We start from the raw sequence: 16,012 nt of genomic DNA, 5'->3' as shown, positions 1-16,012 counted from the left end.
GCTGCCCATCAACTGTTTGGGGGTGGAATTGCATCTGTGATCGTTGTGAAGAATTCTCTGGTTGCTCTTCTCGTCGACGAATGATGGAACAGGGGCCAATCAGATTTCAGCAGGGGCCGGGGCCGAGCAGAAAGCTCAATCTCCCATGCTACGAAGCCTGGTGGTGGGAACTTGAAGAAGCAGGTGGATGATTTAAGAGTGATGAGTTCTTTCTTATATGGTGGTGCATGCCTGGTGATGCATTTTTGTGTGAGTGTGAGCTGGAGAATTTTGTAGTCGATTCGGGCTGAAACGGGGAGCCAGTGCAGTGAGTGTAGAATTATATTAGATATTAGTAGATTGGATCCTTCCGTCATAAATCCTAAAAAATAGTTTGTCCATCCAGTTGTTCACTCAGAAATCCAGGGGAGGTGTGCAGGTAGAATGCAGTGTTGACTCACCTGAATGGGCGGGGCCAATATCTGATTTGATGGGGAAGGTTTAATGAAAATTTGCAAAACTTCATTACGTTTCTTCATGCATTGATTTGGTGGGGGGAGGGGGGGGGGGGGGGGGCAATGAGTTTCAGTCAATCATCTCAATCTTGAGTACCTATAGAGCAGGGTTGCCAACTTTTAAGTTCAGGTTGGAGTGAAAATTTTTCTATTTATAAAGTCTATATATAAATATATAAAGTCTAGTTCGATTTTAATGTAGTATCAATTCATACGTAGTATATAGCTTACTGTACATAAGGAAAATGAGTTTGTCTTAGCACTATATTAAGCACTATTTTAAACGTTTCTTGGGTCAAATTATATGTGCTTGAATTCATTAATATTCACTTGTGTGTCCTTATATGTATCATTATTCATTAAAAATATTAGGATGCTATGTTCTAATATGATGCATAAGTTATTAACATTTTAAAATTTCACATTTATCATATCATATCTAAATATTTATTAAAATGCAAGCAACTAAATTAGATACATGTATATTTATTAAAGAGCCAATAAGGCACCTACTGGGTAATGGCATTACAAATGAACATTAATATTTTTTAGCCACAAAATGACTCTAATTTACCTTTTTGAATTGGAATTCTCTATTTTAACCTTAATTACTACACAAATTGTAATATTGTAATGATACTAGAAGGCAGAATTCTATAGCAAGTAAAAAGTCTCTTTATTGAGAACAGCAGCACAGACAACAAGAGATGCAGATCCAGAGCGAAGGAAATGCTTGGTAGCACAGGGACATTGCGGACAACCCAGACCTCTGGCGCAAGGATGAAGAAGGTGATGATAAAGACGATGATGAGGAAAACTAAGGACGCAGGCAACGGCAGGAGAGACACAGGAACAGGCGGGAAACAGGGAACATCCAAACAACACTCTGTTCATGAACCGTGACAGTACCCCTCCCCCTAGGAGCGTCTCCTGACGCTCCCAGGAGAACCTACCTGTTGATTGTAATCATCGATAAGGGAGTGGTCCATGATGTCCCTAGCATGAACCCAACTTCTCTTCTCCGGACCGTAACCTTCCCAGTCCACCAGGTACTGGAAACCGCGTCCCATCCGTCTCAAGTTCAGAATACGATTAACCGAAAAACAGGTTTCATTTTTGATACATGAAAGGCGGGTTGAATTCTCCTGTACGCCAGAGGAAGTTTGAGGCGGACTGCCACCGGACTAATGATCTTGGTGACAGTAAACGGGCCAATAAATTTGGGAGCAAGTTTATTAGACACGGAGCGGAGCAGAATGTTCTTAGTAGAAAGCCACACTTTTTGACCCACGGCGTATACGGGAGGCTTCGACCGGTGGCGATCGGCTTTAGCCTTAGTGCGCGCCCCCACCTGGAGCAGAATCTAACGGCTCTGGTCCATGTGCGGTGGCACCTCTGGACAAAGGCGTGAGCGGAGGGGACCGTGACTTCGGAATCCAGACTAGGAAAAATAGGTGGCTGGTAACCTAGACTACACTCAAAAGGGGAAAGGCCCATGGATGACACCGGTAAGGTGTTATGAGCGTACTCAACCATAGAGAGTTGTTGACTCCAGGATGAAGGATTCTTGGACACCAAACATCGCAACACTCTCTCCAGATCCTGATTGGCTCGCTCAGTTTGACCATTGCTCTGGGGGTGATAACCTGAAGACAGACTAACTGTCGCCCCTAGTAACTTACAAAACTCTCTCCAAAATTTGGACACAAATTGGAATCCTCTGTCAGAGACCACGCCTATCGGGAGGCCATGTAACCGAAAGATGTGGTCTACAACAGCCACCGCTGTCTCCTTGGCTGAGGGTAATTTGGGAAAGGGAATAAAATGCGCTGCCTTCGAGAACCGGTCTACTACGGTCAAAACGACCGTCATGCCATTAAAGGGCAGGAGGGCGGTGACAAAATCTAGCGCTATGTGGGACCAGGGTCTCGAAGGAATCGCCAGCGGCTGAAGTAGCCCATCAGGAGGTTGGTTAGACGTCTTACCAACAGCACAAATTGAGCAAGCCAAGACAAAACTGTGGATGTCGCGAGCGATAAATGGCCACCAGAATCGTTGCTTTATTAAACTGCAAGTGCGGTTTACTCCTGGATGGCAAGCGATGTCGAAGTCATTGAATGACTTCGGACCGTAACTTCTCCGGGCGTTCGAGGGATCAAAAATGTGAGATAAAGAATCGGGTTTGATGTTCTTAGACCTGGGGCGGTACGAGAGAGAAAAGTCAAAACGTCCGAAAAAAAGTGCACACCGAGCCTGCCTGGAGTTAAGTCTTTTGGCAGATCTAATATAATCGAGGTTCTTGTGATTGGTCCAAACTATAAAAGGTACCCCCGACACCCCTAACCAATGTCGCCACTCTTCCAACGCTAACTTGATGGCCATCAATTCTCTGTTACCAACCTCATAGTTACGTTCGGCAGGCGACAGACGATGTGACAAAAACGCATCTTATCGTCTGAAGCAGAGCGTTGGGATTGCACCTACCCCCACCTCTGACACGTCGACCTCTACCACAAACTGACGTGAAGGGTCAGGGGCCACAAGGATGGGAGCCAAAACAAAGCGACTTTTCAGATTGGTAAATACAGCCTCGGCTGTATTAGACCACCTGAACTTAGTTCTGTGAGAGGTCAAGGCGGTCAGAGGTGTGGCTAGTTGGCTGAAGTTGCAAATAAAACACCGATAGAAGTTGGCAAACCCCAGAAACCTCTGTAGGGCCTTACGGGAATCTGGACTTGGCCAATCTACCACAGCCTTAACCTTGTAAGGGTCCATACGCACTCCCTCAGATGATACGTTATATCCTAGGAAAGGAACAGACTGTGCATGAAAAGCGCACTTCTCCGCCTTGACAAAAAGCCCATTCTCTATCAACCTCTGAAGCACTCGTCTGACGTGTTGAATATGTTCCCGAGAGACGAAGAAAAAAATCAATATGTCATCCAGGTAAACATATATGAACTGATTAACCATGTCTCTCAACACATCATTGACAAGTGCTTGGAAAACCGCTGGGGAGTTGGATAGCCCGAATGGCATCACCAAATATTCAAATGGCCCCTGGGGGTGTTAAAAGCAGTTTTCCATTCATCACCCTTCCTGATGTAAACCAAGTGATAAGCGTAACGCAAGTCCAACTTTGTGAAGATAGATGCTCCCTGCAACCTCTCGAAAGCTGAAGACATCAAGGGCAAAGGATAAGTATTCTTAACCGTGATGTTGTTCAGCCCTCGGTAGTCAATGCAAGGTCGCAGAGTGCCATCCTTCTTACCCACAAAAAAGAACCCCGCCCCCGCTGGAGAAGAGGAAGGGCGGATGAACTCAGAGGCTAGAGCATCAGAAAAATATTTCTCCATGGCCTCCCTCTCTGGGACAGAAAGAGAGTAAAACTTGCCTCTAGGCAGAGACTTATCTGGAAATAAATCTATAGCACAGTCATAGGGACGATGCGGAGGAAGAGAAGCAGCCCGGGACTTACTGAACACTTCCTTCAGGTCTAGGTACTCCGAGGGCACATTAGACAAATTCACCGCCTCACCCTGAAAAACAGAACAGGACACAGACGGACAAGCAGATATAAGACAGGACTCATAACATTTAGTGCTCCAAGATGACACAGAATTGTGTCCCCAGTCAACCCTGGGGCAATGCTGGATAAGTCAGGGATGACCGAGGACTACGGGAGCCAGTGGTGAGTCCAGGAGAAGAAATGAGATCTGTTCTGTGTGATTTCCTGATGTGATGAGTGTCAGAGGGCCTGTAGTGAGCGTGATGGATGGGAGTTCTTGACCATTGAGTGCGCTGACAGATATGGAGTTCTTGAGGTGAGTGATGGGTAAACCCAGGTTACGTGCCAAGCATAAATCCATAAAATTACCTTCAGTGCCAGAGTCCAGAAGGGCTTGACAGGTGTGAGTCCGGGCTGCCCACAGCAGTCTTACCGAAAGGAGAGTAGAGGATAGTCTTCTCCACAGAGATCCCGCCCGACAGTAGGCTTCCTCTTACTGCCGGACGTGGTCTTTTAAAGGACAGTTATTAAGGAAATGTCTGGCTCCACCACAGTACATACAAAGACCACGGGATCTCCATCTCTCTCCCTCCTCCCGGGAAAGCCGCGCATGACCCACCTGCATGGACTCGGGATCGTAGACGGGGCTGACCGCATCCCAACTGCGGGCCTGAGGGCATTCGATACTCCCAGAATGAAAACCCATCCTAGGTCGTTGTTCCAGACGGCTGAGCCGGGCATCCACCCTCAGTGCCAGCTCGATGAGTCCATCGATCTTCTCCGGTAAGTCCAAGGTGAAAATCTCCTTCTGGATGCGGTCAGCCAGCCCATGCTCGTTCCATTTGCATTCAGCGGCGAGGGTGCGAAACTCGATGGAAAAGTCAGAGACCGAACGGTTACCTTGGCGAAGATCGGCAAGCTGCCTCCCTTCCCCTCACTGCCCGGTCGAACACCCGCTTCATCTCCTCCACCAGCGCCTGGAACAAGGAACAGCAGTGATGTTGATTCTCCCACACCGCCGTCCCCCACAAAACTGCTCTCCCCGTCAGTAGTGTGAGGACAAACGCCACTTTAGATGCTTCCGTACTGAAAGTCAGAGGTTGTAGAGCAAAGAACATAGAGCATTTAGTCAGGAAAGCTCTGCAATAATAGGTCTCACCTGAATAGCACTCTGGCGACGGTAGGCGTGGTTCATGCTGGTGGCTCGTAGTAGTGGTAGGCTGTGCACAGTGGGACTAGCGAGTTCTTGAATCCGTTGGGTCAGCTCGGACACCTGCGCTACCAAGGCCTGAACTGCTCATCCCGTGACGGCGATATTCTCCTCTTGTTGATCCATTCTGGAACTGCTGTGTGAAAGAAACTCAGAAATATCCCTTGAACTCGCTGAATCCATCTTGGTCAGAGCGTTCTGTAATGATACTAGAAGGCAGGATTCAATAGCAAGTAAAAAGTCTCTTTACTGCAGCACAGACGATGACAAGAGATGCAGATCCAGAGCGAAGGAAACGCTTGGTAGCACAGGGATGCTGCGGACAAACCAGACCTCTGGCACCAGGATGAAGAAGTAGTGATGGGACATCTGAAGCAAGGCTCCGGAGCTTGTGTCGAGCAAAAAGGGGCGTTCCAGATGAAGCCCCGATTCGAGGCTTGTATCGTTTCGTGAAAATCACGTGATGATGACAAACGAGGCCTCGTTTTCTGTTAAACACGTCATTGCTTCATTCTGAGTATCGCTTTCAGATAAAAGTGGTTCGAAACCTTGCGGCTCTTGTGGGGTTTGCGGTAGGCATTTGCATTGGTGTTGAGGTGTTGGTTGTATATAGTAGCGATATCATTATATATCATAGCTTGTATTATATTTACATTATACTTAGTTAAAATTAGAGTAAAAAAGAGTAAATTAGCCTATATTTAGTTGTAATACCTATTATTGTATGTGTGTGAGAGCAGACTATATATATATATATATATATATATATATATATATATATATATATATATATATATATATATATATATATATATATATATATGTATGTGAAATGAGAATGTATGTGTGTGAGAGTACCAGAATGAATTATGGCTTGTACGGCCCCTCATATATAGTAGTAGTAGTGTTATTATTATATATATATATTATTGCTATTATTATTATTATTATTAATAATATTATTATATAAGACTAGACTGTATTAGGGAAAGCTTTTCCCATCCCTGTTGCAGTTTGCTGTTCCACAATTCCAGTCCCATAAGCACTGCACTATTGCACTCCCAATCAGCACTGCACTCACAATCATTTATTTACAATCATTCTGGGCATTCACTGTCATAACTAACCCAACACTATGACAATTTGGTTGCTCAGGATCATAGACCGTTCCGGATGAATAGATTTGTGTGCGATGCATTGCTTTGCACAGCAGGTGTCACTAGGGAGCACACTGTTTCAGGAAGCCTCATTTGGCCATCACTATGAAGAAGGTGATGATGAAGACGATGATGAGGAACACTCAGGACACAGGCAACGGCAGGAGAGACACAGGAACAGGCGGGACACAGGGAACATCCAAACAACACTCTGACAAAGACAGGTAGAATGCAGTGAGTCTAAATAGGGTGAGAATGATCTGCAGCTGGTGCACTGATCAGCTGCGGCAGGTGGAAACAATGATCAGCCAAGCAGCGGCTCCGCCCCAACAAAGACACACATACATACACACACACACACACACACACACACACACACACACACACACACACACACACACACACACACACACACACACACACACACACACACACACACACACGTGTGAGACAACGAATTCATGAACCGTGACAAATATAAACAATAAAAAAATATTAGAAGAAATATATTTTAAGTGGTCATTAATTGACAATAATAATTGCACAAATAGTATTTATTACCAAAACTCAAAAGTAGTACTATTTTAATAAATATTATTGAACTAAAATATAGAACACTTATTTAATTTAATTTACCAAAACTTGCTGCAAACATCTGTATAATAAAATGGTTGTATATCTGCCATTCAAATGCATTGAAACAGCGCTATAAGTATTGAGCGCTCATGAGCCATGTGACTGCGCGCCCTGCTGGGAGATGAGAGCATGCCGTAACTCCGCTTTTCAACGCCTCTGGCTTTAACATTAGCGCCAAAACTTTTATTGTTTGAATTTCGCATTAAAACTAAATAATAATAAAAAAAACTATAGGCCTAGCTTTGTTTAATATCAAAAGCAGGTTTGGCAATTTGTGAGATGAAGTTGAGCAGCGTGAGAGCGTGACACAGAGCCCGAAAGCGTGTCATGCCAAATGCGTGAGAGTTGGCAACCCTGAATGGAGTAGTATTGCATCCTTCATATCTCCGAAAAGGCTTTAGTTTTATTATATTTATAAAAGAAAGATAGGCTGTACCGAGTCTTTCCGGAAAAAAAAACGAGCGGATGGAGGCGTATCGTGTGGGCGGAGCTAAATAAACGAGCATGCGCAGCTATTGCATTGAGATCGTCTGAAAGCTGACATCCTCAAGTGTGGAAAAGAAAACGCTACCCTAATAAACCTATCAATCAGATTCAACTAATACATATATGATCCAGAATCAGATCTGGAGGCTGAAATAAATTGAACAAGAGAAGCAGCAACAGCAGGATATCCGTCTCTGTAATACTGTATTTAGTGGCCTGTCAACATTTGTGTGGGTTTACTCGAAGTTTATAATGACATGATTTGGTTTATGGACTATTGTATGCGACTAAAACTTAGCAGCAGCAAGCAAAACAGTTTTGCACGTCAGACTAGTGTAACAGTATACACAGAACAACAACAAAGAGTAGCGCATTTGAATGAAGAAGCACGCTTTGTAAAAAACTTCCCCTAGGTTTATGTTTGGGGTGGTTTTACAATAAACAAACTGACACCTATATTGGTCAGCTAAACAAATGTATTTGAACACACACCATAGATCGCATGCTTCATTGATAAATTAACTATACTATATGATCGTGTTGTTTACTGATGTTTACTTGCGTGAAGATAGCTAACAACATAGACATTTGAAGCAGTTTTACTCACTGCCTGCTTCAAAACAAGGCCGTGAACCTTTATCATTGGGGCCGCTCCGTCAAAAACACACTTCTTTGGTTACATTGTTCGTGAAGTCCTGTGACAGCAGTGACTGTGGAGATCCACTTTTGTGACACGACTGAAGCGTGATGTTGTGACGATTCCCGTCATTTCTGCGTTGAAATCGGTTCAAATGCAGCGCTGCCTTCCCGGAATGCTCTGCTGAAGCGTTGAAGTCGCTTGATGTCACCCATAGGAATAAAGTGGAGCGCGGCGTGACAGAAGTGTGGATCTGCACCTGAGAGAGTTTATGAGCGTGCATTTCCTCTCTCGCTTTAGTCACACGCGCGTGTGCACCCTACCGGGAGAAGAGCCCGTACGGCCCATACAAGGACCTTCCCCTCTGTTCACGTCAAGCCGACCCATCCTCGAAAAAAACTCTCCGAAACTTGTGAGAAACCGGAAGGAGTATTGACACAGAAATACTCCATCAAACGTCCAACATTAGTTTTTGAAACTTTGTCTATGTTTAGGATGGGAAACCAAGTCTTTAACAGTGTAAAAAGCTCAGTATGCATGAAACGCCCCCCCCCCCCCCCTTTAAAGTTGCAAGTTTTCCTGCCATTTTTTTATCACTCTTGAGAGTTTGACACTTTACACACCTTTTAACATGTTTTTTGACATCCATCCACATGCCAGACCAGTAGGCAACATCTTGTACTCTTTTATATGTCTTGAAAATTCCAAGATGTCCACTTATGGGATTGGAATGGTAGTACTGGAGAATGTTGGGTACCAGGCTGCTCGGAATGACAACACAGTAATGAACTCGGCCATCGGTCAGATGAGGGGTGTGATACAATTTGTCTTCCAGTACTGCATATTGTCCGGTCTCAGCGAGTTACTTCTTTGCTAATGCCTGAAATATTTTACAAATTTCAGGATCCTGATATTGTGCTTCCCAGATACTTTCGGGGGTGATAGGAAACTCTGACTCCTCTTTCTGATTGGTGTAAACACTACACCCAGGTAGGTAGTTCATTCGTGAAAGTGCATCAGGTGCTACATTCAACTTCCCTTTCCTGTACTCCACAACAAAGTCATATCTTGAATGAGTCGACTGGTTGTTTTTGTGGAACTCATCACCCATTGCCACGAGGAATGGTCAGAGATTACTGTGAACAGTTGAGTAATGCTGCCATTTATCCAGAGCCCATACCACTGCAAGACATTCCTTTTCGGTGGTAGAATAGTTTGTCTCAGCTTTATTTAGAGTCCTACTGGCGTAAGCAATCACTTCCTCACCACCTTGTTCTTTCCGCTGAGTTAACACAGCACCCAAGCCGGTGTTGCTTGCGTCAGTGTACACGGTAGTTGAATAGTAGGGTAGTTGGAGATTAGGGTGTCCAAGGATAGGTGGTGATGTAAGGCATGCTTTTAAACACTCAAAAGCTTGTTGGCATTTTGATGTCCACTGAAATGATTGTCCTTTCTTTTTTAGGGGTGTTAAGAGGCTCAGCAATCCTGGAGAAGTCTGGCACGAATCGATGGTACCATCCAGCCAACCCTAGGAAGCGTTGGACTTCTTTAAGATTACGTGCAACTGGATAGGTGAGGATTGCTTCCACCTTGCTTGGGTCAGCGGTAATTCCCTGTCTGTTCACTACATGAACAATGAAGTTGATCTCCTGCAGACAAAACTTGCATTTTTTTTAGGTTTAATGTCAGCCCAGCTGACTTAAACCGTTGGAAGATGTTCTGGATGTGAAGGAAATGCTGGGTCATAGATGGAGAGTAAAAAATTTTATCTTCAACATAGACGAAACATATGGTTCCAAGTAACTCTCTCAGGACTATCTCCATCAGCCTTTGAAAGGTTGCTGGGGCATTTTTCAGACCAAAAGGCATAACATTGAAATGGTACAGCCCCCTGATGTGATGAAGGCGGTCTTCAGCTTGCTTTCAGCTAACCGCTGTTAAGGTCAAGAGTTGAAAAAATGGCTGCACCAGAAAGTGACTCCAGGATCTCTGTGATATTAGGAATTGGACTCCAGTGTCCACAATAGCTTTACCTTTCCAGGGCCCAATGGTGATAGGGACTACTAACAGTTGGGGTACTGTGAACTGCTTGTGGTGAACATTCCTGGTTCGTTTGCAGACTGGACGTGATAGGTGATGCAGTTGTGGCTGAGACAGTATTGTGGGAGGGTAACCCACCCTGTTTTGGATTTTGAGGATGTCGTTTGTTGCAAGCGGGTTGAGGCTGATGGGATGGCTGACTTGAAAGGGATGTAAAATAAGGACAGTTCCCTGGGGAATGGTGTGCTTTACACTGCCAGCACTGAACTTGAGACTTGTCCATAGAGCGATTAACAGGCCATTAACAGGCTTCGGTGAAGTAGGGTCATCAATTTGAAAAGGACTTCGAGCAGCAACTCAGGTATGATGGAGGCATACACCCTTGTTTAGCGTGGATCATATGCGCGAGTCCGCGCAGACAACAATCATATCGACCCATTTGAATTCTGCACAAAATGCTGCATTTCAAAGCGATATGGAGGAGATTATGATGGTAAACAGTGTTAGAAGAAACTGGCTTTACCAAAAAGAGAAGGTCCGCTATTGGCTGTTTCAAAAAAGGGGAGGAGCTGCTAACAACTGGAGCCATTTCAGGGGAAATCTCGTCAACACATTGAATAATGCGGCACGTTTCAAGGCACTTCAGTGGGCCTTTAAAGGGGAGAATAAACTGTAAACTGGGGCAAAATAACAAACTACAAGGTTAAGTAAACAGTTCCAACAACCTTTTTGAAATTACCCTTAAGTAAGTTCTTCAGAAGTTAACCCCTTGCCAATTTGCTAAAAAAAAAAAAAAAAAAAAAAAAAAAAAAAAACTTGATATAACAAGGATAACAGTTCAGTTACAATACAATTCAGTCATATGGGGACTTATGTCATATCATTCTACACCTCAAAGTCCCAATAAGACAATTTCCCCACAAATGAGAATTAAAGGACAAATCCCAAATCACCAGACGTAGGTTGTTGGGTTTTTTTTCAAACAATGAAATCAAAAGACATAATTCACAACAAAGAGCAGTAGTTCAGTTCAAACCCTTTTTTTTCAAACAAACTTCAAATCAATTTGATTAATTTCAAGGTTCATGTTTTATGTTTTACATTCAGAATTCATGATTTTCAATTTAAGTTTCACAGTTCAAGTCCCTGTTCAGGCGCCACTCTATAACGGTGGTGACCCCCAAACAACAATTCACAATTCAGTGTTCAATAAATTGTTTTTAATCAAACTTGTTCAGGCGCCTGGCAGTTATAGGCCTGCCAACAAAAAAACCCGGGATAGTTTTTAATAACCATCCGTTACGTTCAATAACCTCAAAATAGTCAGTCTTTTGTTTTTTTACGTTTTTACTTAAATGGGTTTACACCAAACAAACACCCACCAAAAAAAAACCATCAACATCAAACTTAGTTTGATAAATATAAAAAATACAACAACAAAACAAAACAAAGACCAGATGAACAATTTCAGACACCGCTACTTATTCTTTTGTTCGTGGTTTGTATTTCGATCGGTGCAGATATGTCACAGTTCATTAACATGCAATAAATTCACATGTCCGTTTTAAACCCAAATTTGTCCCTGAAAAAAAAAACACGAAGAAGAAGGTCGTAGAAGGGAAATAAAATCAATACAAACAATAAACTCGATCAGTCTGTATATGTTTGGGATCGTGTGCGTGTGTGTGTCGGAGAGTGAGCGCGTCTGTGATTGGGTGCGTGTATGTGTGCGTGTGTGTTTTGGAGAAAGAGCACGTCTGTGCTTGATTGTTTGGGGAAATGAAAGGATTTTAGTCACTGACCCAAGTTCAGCTGATCACAGGGCTTTTGAAGAGTGTCTAAGGACCGTAGTGGACTCAACAATTATCCTGGTTACGACCAGCTTTCCTCTTTGGACGGATTAGCGATGCTTATAAAGTGAAGGTAACTTTGCGCCCGTTCACAAGCATGGTAGAGCAGATCTGGAAACGACAGGCCGACAGGAACACGAGCCACACTCCCCACGGTAACGCACTCGACCTATCTCCCACCACTCTCAACTCAACTGTGTTCACTAGTGACGTCTCTTCCCCCCTTTCCGGTATGTGTGCTTTACCGTTATACTCACTTCCGTCCTTAATTGATACGCACACCTCCCTTTTACCTTTCGTGCAACGAAAGTGAAAGTAAACAAGTGGCATCCGGACTTTTCCGTTCTCCAACAAAGTAGTCCATATGTGACATCAGTTAGTTAGTTAGACTCTTTTGAAGCATTGACAATACATTTTGGTCCAAAAATAACAAAAAAATACAGCTTTATTCAGCATTGTCTTTTCTTCCGTGTTCCTCAAATAAAGAATAAACGGTCATGATTCAAGATCATTCTGCTGATTCGCTACCGTTTAATTCTTTATTTGAGGTTTGAAAACAAACGTGATAGAGAAGACAAAACACAAAAGAAGGAGCTGGAGAGTAAATGATGAGCAAATTTTCATTTTAGGGTGAACTATTCCTTTAAACAACAGCAGAGAACCAATAAATATTACCTTAAAGTCTCAGGGGGTAATTCTTCTAAATCATTTGCGTGTAAGGGGTTCGGCTGACAAAATAGTTTAGGAAGCTCTGGTCTAGTTGAAGCTGTATGAGAAGAGGAGCGGTTAAAAAAGAACTTGTAGCTGTTGGCATTGCTGTAGAGAGAAAAAATCCTCTCGATCACCCCCTGGAGGTGAAAGGAAGAATGATGAGACTGAGCTGTCCTTTTCCTCTGCCGCACTTAAAGCAGAGGGAAAGCAAAATGGAAGTCAATAAAATAAATGTGACAGGATTAAGGAACAAGCAACAGAGCTGAGCCATGGTAAAGTGTATTAGCTGAGTAGTGAAGATAAAGCAAAAGCTTACAGCACCTGGTATTCCCAGGCGGTCTCCCATCCAAGTACTAACCAGGCCCGACCCTGCTTAGCTTCCGAGATCGGACGAGATCGGGCGTGCTCAGGGTGGTATGGCCGTAAGCGGAGGCTGCAGTCAGTAGTGAGCTATTTAAAGACGGCACACCAGCAGCAACCCCTACAAAGCTCAGACTGCATTGACATGAGGCTCGGGCTGCATCTGAAAGGGAAACAGCCCCCCCCTCCCCCCAAAAGTGTTTTCATACATTCTTTCAAAAAAAGATTCTTGAAATTCTTTAAAACGTAAACTCAGTTCACAGCATTTTTGTGCCATAATATTGATTAACTAAAACCCCCACTCCTACCAAAACATTTGAGTTTCCACAAGAACCAATGACGTTCATTTTTGCGCATTAAGTGTGTCTTGTTTAGCTTCTGTTTATTTTTGCTCATCAATGTTTAAATGTGAATAAAAAGCCTAAATTAAATTTGCAGTGTTGAATGCCCTCCTGAATAGGCGGGCCAATATCTGAATGGACGGGGGAGGTTAAATGATAATTTGCAAAACTTCAATAACTTTCTCTTCATGCATTTATTTGCTTAAACGTGTTTAATCTGTAAAAATAGAGTGAACTGAGCGGGCCGTTACTTTGAATTCTGATTGAACTGTTAATTTGGTCTAGGTTAGATTTTCCCAAATGCTGGTTTGTGAGGGAACTGCAGGTGTTTTGTGAGTTGAAACCACAACTCACTTAAATGTGGCTGCAGAATTAATTGAAAAAAAAATAAAACGGTGACAGGCTATAGCTTATTGTGGTTATCAAATTAAAGTCTGTTATTAAAGTCTGTAATCTCGGTTGACAGTAAATGCTGCTTTTCACCAACTTCATCTCTGTATGAACACTGAGTTTAACATGCATTTCAGGAATGCGACACGTTGTAGGTTCAATTCATTTACATATTCGCACAAATTCCAACATTTCCGTGGATAGAAGATTACAGCATTTCACAAGCTTTCGCCAAAATAATCCGTTTGAATATTTAGACGTTTGACAGTGAAGAATTTTAGACAAAAATATTGTGACTTGCAGCAGGAAATTAAACAAGTATTATCCCCATTATTATCTTTTTTTATTTTATTTCAAATGACAGATGCAATTTATAACAATAATGTGTATATCTTAATTTTCATAAATACAGTTAAAGCAATAATATAATACTACTACTACCACCACCACCACTCCTACTACTAATAATAGGCCCTACACTTGCAGTCCTAAGCAATTAAAATAAAACACTTATTAAAAATGATTCAGTATTTAATCTGTTTACTTGCATGTTTAGTTCACCATAAAATAAAAATTCTGTCATTATTTACTTTCCCTCAACTTCCAAACCTGTATGAGTTTCTTTCTTTCAGCTGAACACAAAAGAAGATATTTTAAAGAATGTCAGTAACCAGACAGTTGATGGTCCCCATTGACTTCAACAGGCAAAAAAATACAAGTTGGAGGGTAAATGATGACCGAATTTTCATTTTAGGGTGAACTATTCTTTTAAGAAAATCTTGAAATTCTTGAAATTCTTTAAAATGTAAACTCAGTTCACAGCATTTTTGTGCCATAATATTGATTAACTAAAACCCCCACTCCCACCCAAAAAAAAAAAACAAGGAAGCAAATTTGAGCTTCCACAAGGACCAATGAGGTTCATTCTCGCGCATTAAGTGTGTCTGGTTGAGCTTCTGTTTATGTTTGCTCATCAATGTTTAAATGTGAAAAAAAGCTTAAATTAAATTAAAATATCTGATTGACTTCAACAGGCAAAAAAATACAAGTTGGAGTGTAAATGATGACCGAATTTTCATATTAGGGTGAACTATTCTTTTAAACAACATCAGAGAACCAATAAATATTACCTTAAAGTCTCAGGGGGTAATTCTTGTAAATCATTTACGTGCAAGGGGTTCGGCTGACAAAATAGTTTAGGAAGCTCTGGTCTAGTTGAAGCTGAGGAGAGGAGCGGTTACAAAAGAACTTGTAGCTGTTGGTATTGCTGTAGAGAGAAAAAAGCCTCTCGATCACCCTCTGGAGGTGAAAGGAAGAATGACGAGACTGAGCTGTCCTTTTCCTCTGCCGCACGTAAAGCAGAGATAAAGCAAAATGGAAGACAATAAAATAAATGTGAAAGGACAAAGGAACAAGCAGCAGAGCTGAGACATGGTAAAGTGTATTAGCTGAGCAGTGAAGATAAAGCAAAAGCTTACAGCACCTGGTATTCCCAGGCGGTCTCCCATCCAAGTACTAACCAGGCCCGACCCTGCTTAGCTTCCGAGATCGGACGAGATCGGGCGTGCTCAGGGTGGTATGGCCGTAAGCGGATGCTGCAGTTAGTAGTGAGCTATTTAAAGAAGGCACACCAGCAGCAACCCCTACAAAGCTCAGAGTGCATTGAAATGCGGCTCGGGCTGCATCTGAAAGGGAAACAGCCCCCCTCTCCCCAAAAGTGTTTTCATACATTTTTTCAAAAAAAGTTTCTTGAAATTCTTTAAAATGTAAACTCACTTCACAGCATTTTTGTGCCATAATATTGATTAACTAAAACCCCCACTCTCACCCTAAAAAAAAAAACAAGGAAGCAAATTTGAGCTTCCACAAGGACCAGTGAGATTCATTCTCATGTTACGGAGTACGTTTGAGCTTGCACAAAGACCAGTGAGGTTCATTCTTGTGTTCGGAAGCACATTAAAGCTTCCACAAGGACCAGTGAGGTTCTTTCTCATGTTAGGAAGCACGTTTGAGCTTCCACAAGAACCAATGACGTTCATTCTCGTGCATTAGTTGTGTCTGGTTGAGTTTCTGTTTATATTTGCTCATCAATGTTTAAATCTGAATAAAAAGCTTAAATTAAATTTGCAGTGGTGAATGCCCTCCTGAATAGGCGGGCCAATATCTGATTGGACGGGGGAGGTTTAATGATA

General features: G+C 42.6%; 2 non-coding genes across 2 annotated transcripts; both read right to left on the bottom strand.

The window, feature by feature from the left end:
* Positions 1-13,038: 13,038 nt before the first annotated feature.
* Positions 13,039-13,157, bottom strand: LOC137091680 (5S ribosomal RNA). Its single transcript, XR_010908126.1, has one exon. It is a non-coding gene; the product is annotated as a 5S ribosomal RNA (ribosomal RNA).
* A 2,134-nt stretch (positions 13,158-15,291) lies between these two features.
* On the bottom strand, positions 15,292-15,410 carry LOC137091679 (5S ribosomal RNA). Its single transcript, XR_010908125.1, has one exon. It is a non-coding gene; the product is annotated as a 5S ribosomal RNA (ribosomal RNA).
* Positions 15,411-16,012: the final 602 nt, after the last annotated feature.

The sequence above is a fragment of the Pseudorasbora parva genome, chromosome 10 (genome assembly GCF_024679245.1).
Source record: "Pseudorasbora parva isolate DD20220531a chromosome 10, ASM2467924v1, whole genome shotgun sequence".
Taxonomy (NCBI): domain Eukaryota; kingdom Metazoa; phylum Chordata; class Actinopteri; order Cypriniformes; family Gobionidae; genus Pseudorasbora; species Pseudorasbora parva.
Note: the sequence above shows the minus strand (reverse complement) of the source record. Positions and strands in the feature narration are given on the sequence as shown.